At 53.8% G+C, this 14,687-nt stretch overlaps 1 protein-coding gene and 2 non-coding genes across 3 annotated transcripts in view; all 3 read left to right on the top strand.

Moving 5' to 3' along the window:
• Window positions 1–14,687, top strand: part of LOC142821621 (zinc finger protein RFP-like) — a 411,497-nt gene that overhangs the window by 12,382 nt on the left and 384,428 nt on the right. The gene's annotated exons all lie outside the window — the stretch shown is intronic.
• TRNAR-UCG (transfer RNA arginine (anticodon UCG)) lies at window positions 4,220–4,292 on the top strand. Its single transcript has one exon. It is a non-coding gene; the product is annotated as a tRNA-Arg (tRNA).
• On the top strand, window positions 4,884–4,965 carry TRNAS-UGA (transfer RNA serine (anticodon UGA)). The gene has a single exon. It is a non-coding gene; the product is annotated as a tRNA-Ser (tRNA).

The following is a 14,687-nucleotide window of genomic DNA, read 5'->3' as shown; positions in this document are numbered from 1 at the left end:
GCCCCAGGTGGGAGCTCACAGCCCACCCCCCGAGGGGCAGCCTAGGGCATCCTAGGAGTTTGCTGGGAGGCTTCCGCAGCCAGGCTGAGTTGGCTCTCCTGCTCCCTGGGTGAGAGGAATCACCGCATGGTCAGCTCAGCTCTAGCTGTGAGTTCAGGGCTGCTGCCTGCTCTGTGGGTCTGGATGCTGGGCTAGGAGGTTATAGTTTGAATTTTGGTGCAGTTGTGTGGCCTGCACCTTGAGCCCTGCACCCCTTCATGGTGAGGGGAAATTCTGGGACCAAAGCAGCCTGGTTCCTGCCTGAAGAGGGTCCCTGCGAAAAGAGAGCAGCCCCTCTGCGGTGACTGAGTCATCTCTCAACCTGAGGTCATTCATAGTGCGTGAGGGCACCAACTCAGCCTGGCTGGGGAAGCCTCCCAGCAAACGCCACAAACTGGGACTCAACAGTGGAGACATAAAACCCAGCTGAGGGATCCTGCCTTCAGGTTCCTAGAGGCCAGTTCTCAGGGGGAACCCTGCATGCAGGCCTGGGACTTACTAGCTCCCACACAGCCAGTCCTCCCCTTGCCCTGCTGGCTCCAGACTCCCCTCCACAATGGCCTCCCCTTCCCCCTGGGAGGGGCATCTCACTCCCTATGGGTTGCCGGGCAGACTCTGTCCCTAGTAGGGAGGGGGAGCCAAGGCAAACTCAGAGCCTCTCCCCGAGCTGCCAGCAGACAAGGCCCCGGGAATCTAAGTCATCTCCTTGGGGGTTACAGATGTGTTTGGATAATCTCATGTGACCTTACCTGGGGTCAGCCAGCTAAGCAGGAGGGACAGGGCAACGTTTCTCCTTCCTCTGCCGGGGAGGGAGCCAGCTCATTCCCATGAGCCCACATGCAGCTGGGGCAGGGTCTGGAGAGGTGATGCAGCTGAATGGAAAAAGCCAGGAGAGCAGAGTGTCAGCTACCAGCTGAGAACCTCAAGCATGTGGCAGCGTGATGGTGCCATAGTGGAAGGGGCAGGATTCCGGATTTTACGTCCTATAAGCTGAGTTCCAATCTCAGTGGGGCTTGCTAGTGAGATGTTGGCTTGTGTCAATCCTTGAGAATTGATCTTCTTGCCCCTCTCACTCAATTCTACTTTCTCGATGTAAGGACTTTGGAGAAAACTCTATTCCAGTGGTGCAATGGGTCAGTGCACAGTACTTATAAGGCAGTGCGCATAGGAGACATGCTCAGGATGTGAGTTCAAACCTCACCTGGAGCAGTGGTTTTCAGTCCCTACTGGGCTGTCCCCTTCCACTGAACTCTGTAGGAGCTGGGATTCCAACTCAGAGGAGACTGTCAGTCAAAATTCCCCCTTCACAGATTATGGCCTCATCAGAGTGAATGGTGGGTGGCCAGGATCTAAGGCCAAGTGGTCTCCAGGGTCTTGTTGCCCATCTTCTCCCCTTACCTGTCATCAGCAGCAGCTGCTGTCCCTTTCAGCCATTGGGTCAGCTCTGGCAGGGAGGCAGGAAATGGGACAAAGGAGCCAGACAAGCTGAGGGAGGCAGGGCAATTCTGATCTCTGCATCTCCCCATGTGAGGGTTTGTCTACACGTCATTCCGCTTCCCAGAGAGCAATGCAAATTCAGCTGAGTGACATTGCAAATGAAGTGGGGATTTGCATAATCATGTCTGGCCGCTATTTCGAAATATGCTATTTTGAACTAACAGGCGCTGTCTAGACACAGTTCTTTCAAAAGAAAACCCTTCTTTCAAAATCACCCTTACTCCTTCTGAAATGAGGTTTAAGGGTTAGTTCTGACGAAGGGTTTTCTTCCACAATAAGCGAATCTCAACAGCGTTTTGTATTTCAAAATAAAGTATTTTGAAATAGCACTGGGCACTGGTCTGTGAATATGCAAATGAAGTGCAGGATATTTAAATCCCAGCTTCATTTACAATTTTGAGTATCTACATTTGCATCCCTCACAGAGTCTCTGGGCGCTGACACTCCCAGAGAATCACAAGGGCACTTGGCACTGCCAGAGTTCCAGCAATTGCAGTCAGAGCCCTGCCTTGCCAGTCACAGCAGCCTCTGCACCCACTCCAGGCTTGTAGTTTCCTTCTTCCCAACATTCCTCCCCAATCAGCCTTTTCCTGAACCAGCAGTTCCATGGGTGGCCAGGGGAGGCCTCTCCTGTCTCCCAGAAGGGGACAGGAAAACATGAACAAAGGCTACAACAAGGCACCACTGGGATTTGAACCCAGGATCTTCTACTTACAAGGCTGATGCTTTAGGCACCTAAGCCATAGTGCCCTTCTTGACTACAATCCCCACTATAGAGCTTTTCCAGGATAGCTTTTGTATCTGGGAAAAACTCTGTCCCGTCCATGGAACAGGTCAACTTTTTTAGATCAGTTTCCAAAAAAGTTGGCGTGTTCTTTCGGAAGCCCTGTATTCCTCATTTTAGTAGGAATAAGGACTTTTCTGAAAGAGGAGGTTTTACCCACATTTGGGCCCGTTTAGAATGGGGCCTGAGTACTGCTGGTTTGTCCATGTTGGCCCGTCTACAAGTGTCAGGCCCTGTGCTCCCCCAAGCGAGTGGCATCGCATAAGAACCCAGGAGCACAGGGGCGCTTCCCATGCAGAAGGACCCCTGAGCTAGATCCATTCATGCCACAGCAAAAGTAAAATAGCTGGGTTCTTCTCATGGGTCTTTTTTTGTTTCAATGTCTCCAGGGGTGCAGGAGGGGCAGATCCAAAAGAACCAAACCGGTCGAGTGCATCTTGGTCCAGCCTCTCACTTGTGCTGCTCCCTCTCCCAGACTGTTTCTACGCCCAAGGCAATAGCTCCACACCCAATGGATGGGTTAGCAGAGGCCAGGGGGCAATAGGCAGAGTCTGGAAGCTGCTGGGACCGGACCTGAGGGCATCAGAGGAAGCAGCGAGAAATACAACCTCAGCCCCCTGCATCTCTAGCCAGCCTGGTAGGTTTCATGGCTCCAGCTCTTGTGAGCCAGCCAGATGAGAGGCCGAGCGCCACTGGGAACCAGACACCCAGCAGAAGGCACAAAAATCTCTTCTCACCAGCCTGAGGAAAAGAAACTTAAAGCCGGGAGGGTTTTGCAACAACCAGCCTAGGAAAATCCCACTGACAGTTGAACTCGGGTTGCAAAGTTCAGAGCCCTGAGTGCTGCCCCTTGCAGCATGGGACAAACAGCTGATGTTTTTGGTGGGCACCTGGGGCTCTCAGCGCTCAGGCTGCCTCTGCTCTCCCAGCTCCCTCCGGCCGCCCCATTCCCGCTGCCTGTTTAAGTTTTGTTTTTACTTAAGTATCAGCGCTAGTAGAAGCCGTGTGACACTCTCCCCTCCCCCATCACGGCATGGACAGGTCGCCGCCCCCAACCAGACTCTGAAATGGCCCCCTGCATTTCCCCGGCCCCATGGGGCTGGCAGGAAAGAGGCCCAGGGCCAGGCTAGAGCCAGGGGAAGCAGGAAGCAGGGAGATCCCCAGTCTACACAGCTCCTTTTTGTGCAAAAGCCTCTTGTGCAAAAACGGACCCCAATTAATTATGCAAATGAACATGGCAATATGCTAATCTGTGCTACATTTGCATGAGGTTTTGTGGAGGAGAGATGCAGTATGGAGATAGCCTAGGTGGTAGAGAGCCATGAAGTGACATAGACTCAGGAAAAATCCCTGGGCTGCAATCCTTAGTTACACACAATAAGAATAATTCACCAGCTCAGACGTGATTTCTAAACCCCCAAACAAGGAAAATAATAAAACCTGATGGACTAGGGCAGTGGTCCCCAGTGCGGTGCCCGCAGGCGCCATGGTGCCAGCTGGGCCATTTATGTGGCCTGCAGAGCAATCTGGGCTGGCCTGGGCATGCGGCAAGTGCCAGCCCCAGGAGCATGGGCGGCCCCTGCCCTGGGTCACAGCACATGCCGATGCCGGCCCCAGGCACCCGGTGCCTGGAAAGCCCCTGCCTGGGGTCACAGCACATGCTGGTGCCGGCCCTGGCTCCGGGGTCGCGGCACAATCTGGTGCTGGCCCCGGACACGTGACGCATGCTTGGCCCCGCCCCCAGGCACGTGGCCCATGAGCGGCCCCACCCTTGGAGGCGCAGAGCGTGAGCGGTCCTGCCCCCAGGCACCCAGCATCCCCAAAACGTTGGGGACCACTGGACTAGGGAGACTTTTCTCTACCCACACATTGCAGGAAATCCAGTGATCTGCAAGTCAAGACTGTGTGGCCTAATGGATAAGGCGTCTGACTTCGGATCAGAAGATTGAGGGTTCGAGTCCCTTCACAGTTGTGTTTACCTTCCTTTGTCTGTGCTCATGGATCCTCATGTTGCTGCCCTGGAAAGGTCCTATGTGACAATGTGGTTTTTCTATAACCCCATTGGAAGGCCTGTAGCTGTTCAGTAGGTCTGAACTATGGGGGATATTGCAGGGCAGGAGGGTGGTGGTGCCAGGAGAGAAGTGGTGGCCTGTCTTGTAGGGGGAGAGCATCAGCCAGCGGGGAGGGGGATGGATAAGGGGGTGCACAGATCCTGAATACAAATGTAAAAGCCTTTTAAACATCCCCACTGCTGACAGTGAGGTTTGAAGGCACTGCCATGTGTCAGTATTGAGTTTCACTATATAAACTGCGGTCCAAAAAGGAGACCATCAAGAAGAAGAAAAGGGGAGAAGAGAAGAGGAAGGAAAAGGGAAAGGAAGACCAAGAAGGAGGAGGGAAGACCTTGAAACAGAACTCACCTCCAAGGCAACCTGAGACCAAAACAGCCAGGACTCCTCTGCACAGCTGTTGCAATGGTTTGCTGTGTGAATTCTGTGGTAGATGACATTAGGCCTGCGCACTGGCATTATTTACCAGTTTCCCTGGGTTGCTCCTGCCTGCAGCTGTGATGGCCAAGTGGTTAAGGTGTTGGACTTGAAATCTAATAGGATTTCCCTGTGCAGGTTCAAATCCTGCTCACAGCAAGGCCTGTATTTTGGCCACACCCCTTCCTAGGGCAACAAGGGCCTCTGTGAGTTACCAGCAGTGGGGCTGTTAGCGTCTGCATATAACTAATTGCACCATTAGGCCCTGTCTTCAGTCAGGGGGAGAGTTGTTGCTCAAGAAGCCGCCAGTGGACGCTCTACCTCGACTTAGAGTCTCCTAAAGCTTAAGTCTACAAACAGGTGAGGAACTAGCTCAAGTGATAGTGCTCATTTAGCATGTGAGAGGTAGTGGGATTGGTACCCATGTTTTCCAGTAACCTGTAGGTTACTTTTTTTTTTTTTGCAAGCAGAGGGCCAGGTGCCTGCAGTGGCCCCTCCCTCTTCCTCCTCATTCAACTCAAAAGCCACCACGGCTTAGTTCCAAATCTGCAAACCCCATTGCCCGAGGGATAGCGCCTCTTCCGAAATAGCTACTTTGCAATAGCCGAAGTGTGGATGCTCCACTGCAGCTATTTCAAAATAGCTCCTCCCCAGGGCCAGTCGAAATAATTACTCCCCAGTGCCTGCGGGGGCTCTAAGTCCAGGCTTCCCTGCAGTGTGGACGTGCTACTTTGAAACAAGCTATTGAAAAACAAGCGCACTGTGTAGACGAACCTTGAGAGCTGAGTGGCGCTGTTAGTGTCCCTGCTCCCGGCACAATCCCATTGGCTGGTTTCTGGCCATGTAAAGCACCACCCCCCCTCCACTCAGGCTCTTATTCACCGACCCACATGGCCCCTGCAGCCTGTGTGGGGGCAGGGAAGGCTGCCTGTGAAATGTGCTGGGCTGCTGGCTGGGAGTGAGCCAGGTAAGTCACCCAGCCAGAGCCTGCCTCTGGCACCCCAGCCCCTCCCTTCCCTCAACCCACTGGTACCCCACATAAACCAAACCCTCTGCCTCCCTGAATGCACACCCCTCCAAGATCCTGCACGCCAATTCTCTGCCCCAGGTCACAATCCAACACGCTGCAACCATTCCTGCACCCCTGTCCTCTGCCCCATGCTCCTGTCTGCACCCAACCTGCATCCCAAACCCCTCCCCCCGTTAATAGCATGGAAAAGTGCAGCCCTGGGAGTGGTTCCCCATGAAAACTCATTGCCCACCCCTGCCCTAAACTGTGCAGCAGCCCAGCCACACAGCTTCCATGTCTCCCCAGAGCCCTTAGGCTGGCACCAGGGAGGCCTGAGTCCAGGCAGTGCCCAGTGAGGGCAGAGGAAAGAGCTGGGATGTGGTGGTGGGGCCAGGGGCTGTTCTGAAAGGCTGCAGGCACCGTTAGCCCCCTTTATCCTTCCCTGTCTCACCCCAGCGCTGAGCAACACTCAGTGTCAGTCTGAGCATCCGTCCTGCTCTGGGACGTGTCTCTGTGGCAGGAACCTGCCCAGGCGGCTCTCGCAATGACTAGGCAGCTGTCATGGGAAAGTTGATACTGATTGCCCTGACTGGGAACCAAACCCAGGCTCACCCACATTAGCCTTTCACAGGCCATTTTCTGTCCACTTCAGGATGGGGGGGTCCACTGTCCATTGCCCAGAGGGGACAAGAACAGCCAAACAGAGCATCAAAGCAACCAGACTGGGCCACGCCAGTTGCTCAACTAGCCCAGGATCCTGTCGCATGACAGCAGCCAATCTCATTGCCCAGTGGGAATCCTCAGGGCAGACAATTGTTAAGGCACCACCCCTTGGGCGGGGGGAGCCTTGAGGCAGGAAGTTGAAGGGGGGAGTTGTGATAGGACAGTACCTGTAAGAAATTCAAGTGTGGAGTGTGGGCGGCTCAGGGCAGGGATTTGGGGTGTGTGTGAGAGTGGGGGGGGGGGCTCAGGGCAGGGGTGAGGATGGGGGAGGGTAGAGAAGTCAGGGCACAGGATTAGGGATGTGGAGGAGGCTTGGGGCTGGGACTGTATGTGTGTGTTGAGGGGATCCCTCTGCTCTGGGCTCCCTGAGGCCCTTTAGCACGCAAGGGCTTTCTCTGCAGCGCACTTGAGCTATGTCTATATTGGCATGATATTGTGCAAATACTCTTTAACGCAAGAGAGCATCTACATTGGCATGTGCCTTTGCACAAGAGCTTCCATGCCCAGTGTAGATGCTCTCTTGCGCAAAAAAGATCCGATGGCCCAGGCAGCGGCTTTGCTCGGGTGTCCCTGGTCTGCTGGGGGGGGGGGGTCCAGTGGCTTTGCTGGACCCCCCCAGCAGACCAGGGAGACAGGAGCAAAGCTGCACAGGCAGCATCCCGCTGCCTGTGCGGCTTTGCTCGGGGGCAAAGGAGCAAAGCCACATGGGCGGCGGGGTCCCTCCGCCTGTGCGGCTTTGCTCGGGTCTCCCTGGTCTGCTGGGGGGGAGGGGGCGCAGCTAGTGCGCCCCCCCCCCTCCAGCAGACCAGGCTGTTGTTGCGGGACGCCTCGGGTAGAGCAGCTGGGGTGCTGCCAGGTTGGTCCTGTGGGAACCTACCAGGCAGCGCCCCAGCTGTTCTGTCCCAGGCTCCAGATTCAGCAGCTGTTGAAACTGATCAGGCTGATTCCAGGAAGCTGGGGGCAGAGCAACTCTGCCTCCGGCTTCCTGTAGTCAGCCCCTGGTCAGTTTCAGTGGCAGCAGCTGAATCTGGAGCCAGTTCCGACTTACATACAAATTCAACTTAAGAACAAACCTATAGTCCCTATCTTGTACGTAACCCGGGGACTGCCTGTACTGTAAATTTACTTGTGCAAGAACACTAATGCAGTGTAGATGATGTGCACATTTTTGTGCAAGAACAGTTTTTCTCAAGAAACCTGCCATGTAGATGTAGTCTAAGGGTTTATATTCATTTAAAGAGTTCACGTACAATGGAAGACCAGGAAAGGTGAATGTCTCCATTAAATAGACACACTTACAGGGGGCACTTGGGTTTGAATCAAGGACTACTTGATCTACAGTCAAACACTGTGCTACACCCTCATGTGAAACACGTGTCTGCAGCCAGTATTGAGAACTGGGCAGGGAACAAGAGGCTTTGTAGACAACACATGTCAGGTGAGACGGTCCCTCACTGACCCCAGGGTGTGACTGCTCCTAACAAGGAGTTTGTCCTGAAAGCAGCAGAGTTGGGGCAGGACAGAGGTTATGTCCACACAGAAAAGTTCTTTTGGAACAATGGCCGTTATTCCAAAATAACAATGCCAGAGTCTACACAGCAATTCCCTTCTTTTGAAATAACTCTGAAATAACAGACGGCTAATTCCAACTTCTGTCAACCTCATTGTACGAAGAAAAATAGCTATTTCAAAATGAGGCCTGTGTAGATGCTCCACTTCTGCTATTTCAAAATAGCCCCTTCCCAGGGCCATTCTAAGTTATTCTTCTTGGGGCTCTATAATGGAGAAAACTTGTCTACATTAGGGAAGCCTCCTCGGACTCATTTTGAGGTTTCCCTTCAGTGTAGATGTGCTATCTTGGAATAACTATTCCAGAAGAGCTTATTCCAAAATAACTGTGCCGTGTAGACGTAGCCAGATAGTCCTGAGAGATGAAGCAGCCGGAGAGAAGCCAGGAGAGCAGAGGCCAGTCTGAGACCTGAGTGTCCCAGGTGTCTACAGCACCCCCCTCAGCATCTAGGTCGCATGGTGTAAGGGGCAGCGCTCAGGACTCTGAATCCTGCAATCTGAGTTCAAATCTCAGTGGGACCTGCAGGGCTGGGGTGGTTGCTGGGAGGTCCTCAGGCTTTTCTGCTTCCTTGTCCTGAGGTTCACCAAGGGCAATTTTCCTGGTCTCAGGCCCAATGGAGCTGACTGAGCAGACTTGTGCTCAGGTGCCTGATGCCATCACAGCTTCAGGGCAAGTCGCCCATCTGACCCCTGAGCTCAGCCCATGCTGGAGGCAGCCAGAGTGTGAGCAGAACAGAGGAGGGAGGGAGGATTTGTATATTTTGGGAAGGGTCCTGGCTCCCAGCCACATGCCTTGGGACAAAGACTAACAGCCCCTGCACAAAGTGCATTGTGGGAATAAGAGTTGGGGCAGCAGGAAAGGGGCCGGCCCCTCAGCACCAGCGAACTGGTGGGAGAAGATGGGAGTGAATCCTGCTACCTCTCACGTGCAAAGGGAGCACTAACCCACGTGCAACTCATCTCTAGTGCTCTGGCCTCCAGCAGCTTTGTGCCCCACTAGGGTGGGTTATTTCAGAGACCAGAGAGGAAGAGGGAGGGGTCTCTGGATGTGCGGAGCCCCCTGGCTCTGTCTGTGAAAAGAAAGAACAAGGGCACAAGCAGAAACTTCAATTCCACTTTGTGCGTCTTGACTTTTTCAATCTAAGGACTTTGAAGAAATGTTTTAAATACTTGTTCCAGTGGCGCAATGGGTCAGCTCACAGTACTTACGTGACAGTATTCATAGGAGATATGCAGAGGTTGGGAGTGCAAACCTCCTCTAGAGCAGTGGTTTTTAGTCCCTCCTGGGCTGTCCCCTTGCAGAGGTTCCCAAACTTTTTGGCATCACGCCCCCCCCTTTTTGATTTTTGAAAAACCCTCATGCCCCCCTCCAAAATAGCAAAAAAAAACCCAGCTTGATGGGGGGAGGGCTGGGTCACCTCATGCCCCCCCTGGAATTTCTTCACACCCCCTCTGGGGGGGCATGACCCCCAGTTTGGGAACCCATACCCTGCAGTGAACTCTGGAAGAGCTGGGATTCCACCCCAGAGGATGGGATCAGTGAAAATTTGCACTTCACATATTATGGCCTCATCACAGTGAATGCCGGGTGGCCAGTACTTGGTTCAATGCCATGTGCCTCCTTCAAAAGTTGATTATCCTAAGTGAAGCATTTGCACCTCCAGATGTGTCATGTCTTGGCTTTCGATTGAACAGGGATTGTTAAAATGTCAGCAAACCCCTCGTGTGCTCTTGTGCCAATGAACATAAACCAGGCAGACGGGTCCCTCAACTAAAACCAGCTCAAACCTGCTGGGTGTCTGGTTTCTATTCCTGTCAGTCGAGAAAGGGGGAGATCTGAACACCCATTGGCTGTTCTGTACAGAAGAACAAGACCCACGTCCAGCTGGAGAGGAATTGCTGTGATCAATCTTCTGGAACTTGATTCAACGAGTCAAACTAAGACTCACTAAATCAAACCCAGAGGGCACCCCACCAGCTTCCAGTACTCCTGCTCTTTGCTCCCTTTGGCTTCCCGCTGTGGGGACATGGCCAAGCTCAACTGAAGGAAGCCGACTCCAGTTACATATTGAGGGATGGTAGGAAAAGCAGACACATTGGCCAGACACCACTGGGGGCTGCCTCCCCCATACTTGGCAGGTGCCTTGACCAGCTTAGCCATGGATCTTTTCTCCCAGCTGCTCCACATGTTGCCATTGCCCATCCCTTGGGAGGGGAGAAGAGTCACCCTCCATGGCTGTAGCAGCTTTGCACTTGCAGGATCTCTGGGTGCTGACCTCCACCCACCCCAGGGCATCACAAGGGCATGTGTTCCTGGCTTTTCTGTCCCAGCAATTGCAGCAAGAGCCCTGCCTTGCCAGTGCCAGTCACAGCCACAGCAGCCTCTGTACCCATTCCAGGCTTGTGGTTTTCTTCTTCCCAATGCTCCTCCCCAGTCAGCCTTTTCCTGAACTGGCAGTTCCCTGGGTGAACAGGGGAGGCCTCTTCTGTGTCCCAGGAAGACATAAGAAAATGTGAACAAAGGCCACAGAAAGGGACCAATGGGAGTTGAACCCAGGATCTCCTGTGTACAAGACAGGTGCTTTAGCCAGCTAAGCCATAGTGCCCTCCTTGGAAAGTTTGGTGAAATTGTTCTACTCTATGGTCCCAGACAACACCTTTGACTCCCAAAGTGCAGCCATTCCCCATTTCCCTCCAGCCCTTGCAGTGTCTGGCTCCCTGGGCACAGAAAGCTACAGCTCAGTGGGCAGAGGCTCTAACATGCACATCTCCCCCAGCCGCTGGGACTGTAGAGTTGGCCTTGAGATTTAGTGTTGCTGGAGGGAGGGAAAAGTGAAGCAAACATTGATCCTCTCGATTATAAACCCCTGGGTCTCAGGATTTGGGTTGAAGTCTCCGGGACTGAAAACCACCCGAGATCTTATCTGCCCAGAGCAAGGGCAGCAACTGTGAGTGGGGTTCAGAGAAAGTTTGGGCACATGAGTAGGACACTTACATGGCTGGACTAACATTGCTGGCAAAGGACACTGCTCAATCCTCTTGAGCGGGTACTTATTTGTGGGTTGGTTCTGAACCCTACTTGTGCCCAGGCCTGACATAACCTGCCCCACAGAATTCACACAGCAAATGGGGCTCTCAGAACACAGGGGGAGGTTGGGGGCTTTTTTCCGGGCTGTGGGCTGAAGCATCAAACCAGCCCCCTCCTGTGGGGCCTGTGAGTGTTGCAGAATCTGGGCCCCCTGCGCCTGGACAACAGCAAACATGTCTTGGGGCCCCACAGAGACCCACCTGGACTGCCTGGGCCTGGGCCATGAAGCAGGAAGTGGCTGAGGCTGTGGCCAGCCAGGGAGCTCCCTGGCCCCTGCGATTGTCGGCATTAGGGTTGCCAGATGGTTCCACAGAAATACTGGACTCACTTGACACCACCTCACAATCGACATTCCAGCTTATTTAGAAAATACCCGACATTTCTATTTCCTCATTTACACTTTCTCAGTTTGTTTCCTGAACAGAAAGCTCAAATACTGGACAGTCCGGTTCAGAACTGGACCCCTGGCCACCCTAGCCAGCATGGAAGCAAAGCGTAAGGCTGTGAGAGGAGGCCTGAGGCAACAGGGCTTCCTCCTCCCCTCTGAGGAGGGAGCAACAGAGGCCAGGCTGAAGGTTTTGTGCTGGGGCTGGAGGCTTAAGCCCGAGCTGTCGGCCTCAGTGGGACTTCCTTCTTCTCCCCACTCCTGCCTTGCTGCCTCCTTTGGCCAGCAGCGCACAGGGGGCAGCCGAGAGAGCCGGCCGCCATGGGCAGAGGAGGCCAAGGCACAAGCGTCTCGGGGGCGACAGGCCTGAGGCCTCTAGCTTTCCCAGGCTCACGCCAAGGGGCTTTCTGTGGTGCTGGGAGGAGAGGGATGCCAGGCCCAGGCCAGTGCGAGAAGGGGCAGTGCCTGCCAGGGCAAAAAGGGTTGCTGCAGAACGTGAGACATGGCATTTCTGCCTGGTTTCACTCAGGGGACCTTCCCTTGCTGCTACCGACTCTTCTCCTGTTACCTGAGAGACTGAAATGGGGCCATTATTGTGGTAAAAGAGGCCAGTGTGCCTAGGCCTCCCCACACAGACCAGAGCACCCCACTGGGGACAGGACAGAGCCTTGAATCAAGCATTTGAGAACACGCTGATCCTCTATCCTGTGACAGGGTATTGCAGGAGGGACTCTGCCCACAGAGTGGCTAGCTCCGTTGGTAGAGTATGTGACTCTTAATTTCAGAGTCATAGGTTCAAACCCCATGCTAGACAATGCCCTCCCTTCAGTTACATTCTCTGCATACAAGGCAATTCAGTCTTAGCTTTCCCCAGCTCTCAGGTAGGAAAAGTCTCTGATTTCTCTAGTAGAACCCAGGAGGAAGGACACTAACTGACATGTCCAGCCTCATAGGAGAGCAGAAACAAATTTCCCCCAACCAAGAAAGAAGGGGGGGGAACCCCTCTCAGTATCTGATTATTCCCCTTCAGCACTCTGAAGCTTCCTGTCCTTTGGCATCAGCTCTGTGATGGGACAATAAGAGCATGTCTGCACTGGAGTGCTATTTGGAAATAAAGTGCCTGTCTACACAGCAAGCTGTTATTTCTAATTAAGTACAAGTTGGCAGGCTTCCTACTCTGACTCCAGTAACCTCTGACTCCAGTAACCCCCATATCATGAAGAGTAAGGGAAGTCAAAGGGAAAGGTCTCTTCCTGTCAATAGCACCCAAAGCCAAGTTAAGCTATTTTGACTTCAGACTTCAGCTACACAAACAAGTACCTGAAGTTGCACAAACAAGTACCTGAAGTTGTGTATCTTAGTTTGACTTTTGCCCTGCTGTGTAAACATGCCCTAAATGAGCTACTAGTTAAGAAGCTGGCAAAGGATCCCTTCCCATGGTATTATAGCGCCAGGGAAGGGTACACACCGGGGCAGAAGGCAAAGCAGCTGGGGCTGTGTGAGAGACTGGAGTGGGCCTGAGGGTGCAGAGAAGGAATTGAATGGAGAAAGAGGGGGGCTCTTTCCACCTGGGTTTGACACAGACCTTTTGCATGGCAGACAAATAGGATAACACCACAGAGCAGAAACAAAAGGCAGAGGAAATTTTTCAATGAAAGCTTCAAACCCCTCACTTGCAGGAACCGTTTACATCCATCGACATTTACAAAATGCTTCCCCACAAACATCTTTCCAGGCTGTGTGTCTCTGGGAAAGATTTCTGCCAAGCCCGGTCCCAGCCCACTGGTCAGAACCCCCTGAGAAACAGAACACCCTCACTCCCAGCCATGTCCCCGCCCAGGTGAGGAAGGTGAAATGAGCCAGAGGCTGCTGCCCGCTGGGTCAACAGAAGAGTGGGTTGACTGTTCTCAGGGACACCACAGCAACATCCCTGCTTCCCCCTCGGAGGGGGTTTCCTCAGGGCCAGACAGAGCCATTCCAGCACCCTGGGTAGTCAGGTTAATTGTACCCTGCGTTGGGGAAGGGCGCAAGCATGGCCCAGCCCTTGCCCGGAATGTGGGAGAGGGCGCACGGAGCTGGCGGTGGCTGGAGGCATGTGCCTTGCCTGGCCACCGCTGCTGGTGCTCAGCCTGGTGCCACAGAGAGCAGATCGAGCCTGACCGTGCAAGGGCCTCGTAGCCGTGGGGGGAAGGGTGCTGCTGGGTAGTGCTGCGGGGATTAACGCAGCCCCTGTCATGGGCGGCCGCTGTAGGGTGACTGGTGGGAGCTGCTGCAGCTTGCAATACGGGCGCGTGGCACCTGAAGGCAGTTATCAGCTGTAAGGGTTGCACAGCACCCCTTATATCAGGCGCCCCAGGCAGCTGCCCAGCTAGCCCATGCCTTAATCCGGCCCTGGATTTCCTGCATAGAACGGCACAAGCCCCAGCCTCCAGAAGAGGGGTTCCCAGTTGGGGATCTCCGGTAGCAGCCATGGGATGGAGGGAGCCAGTTACTGCAGAACAAAGGACACCAGGGCTATGTCTACACTCGTGGCTTCTTGCACAAGTACAGCCGTTTTTGGGCAAGAATCAGCAGAGTGTCCACACTGCCTGCCTGCTCTTGCTCAAGGAAATTTACAGTACCGCGTGGTAAGAGAGGGCTCCTTGCGCAAGAGTGACGCTCTTTTTTAACAGGTGTAAGCCCTCTTGCGCAGGAGCTCCTACTCAAGAGGGCAGTGTGGACGCTCGGCAGGGATTTCTTGTGCAAGAAAGCCCTATGGCTAAAATGACCATCAGAGCTTTCTTGCGCAAGAGAGCTCCTACACTGCCATGGGCGCTCTTGCACAAAAGCACAGCTCACAGATGGCAGTGTGGATGTTTTCTTGCACAAGAACCCTTGCACAAGATGTTCTTGTGCAAGAAGCCATGAGTGTAGACATAGCTCAGGAGTGGGAGAAACTAACCATCTGCTTTATTTGCAAAGGAGAAACAAAGACAAACTCTTGTCCCCATCTCCACCCCCCTCAGCCTGGCACTTTACACCCCAGCCAGGGCCGGATTAACGCATGGGCTAGCAGGGGTGCCAACCTATGAAAGCACCTGATTGAAGGGGTAAGGGATGCCGCATCA

Source organism: Pelodiscus sinensis, chromosome 19 (genome assembly GCF_052426305.1).
Source record: "Pelodiscus sinensis isolate ZL-2025 chromosome 19, ASM5242630v1, whole genome shotgun sequence".
In the NCBI taxonomy this organism is placed as follows: Eukaryota; Metazoa; Chordata; order Testudines; family Trionychidae; genus Pelodiscus; species Pelodiscus sinensis.
This window is presented reverse-complemented; position numbering and strand designations above follow the sequence as displayed.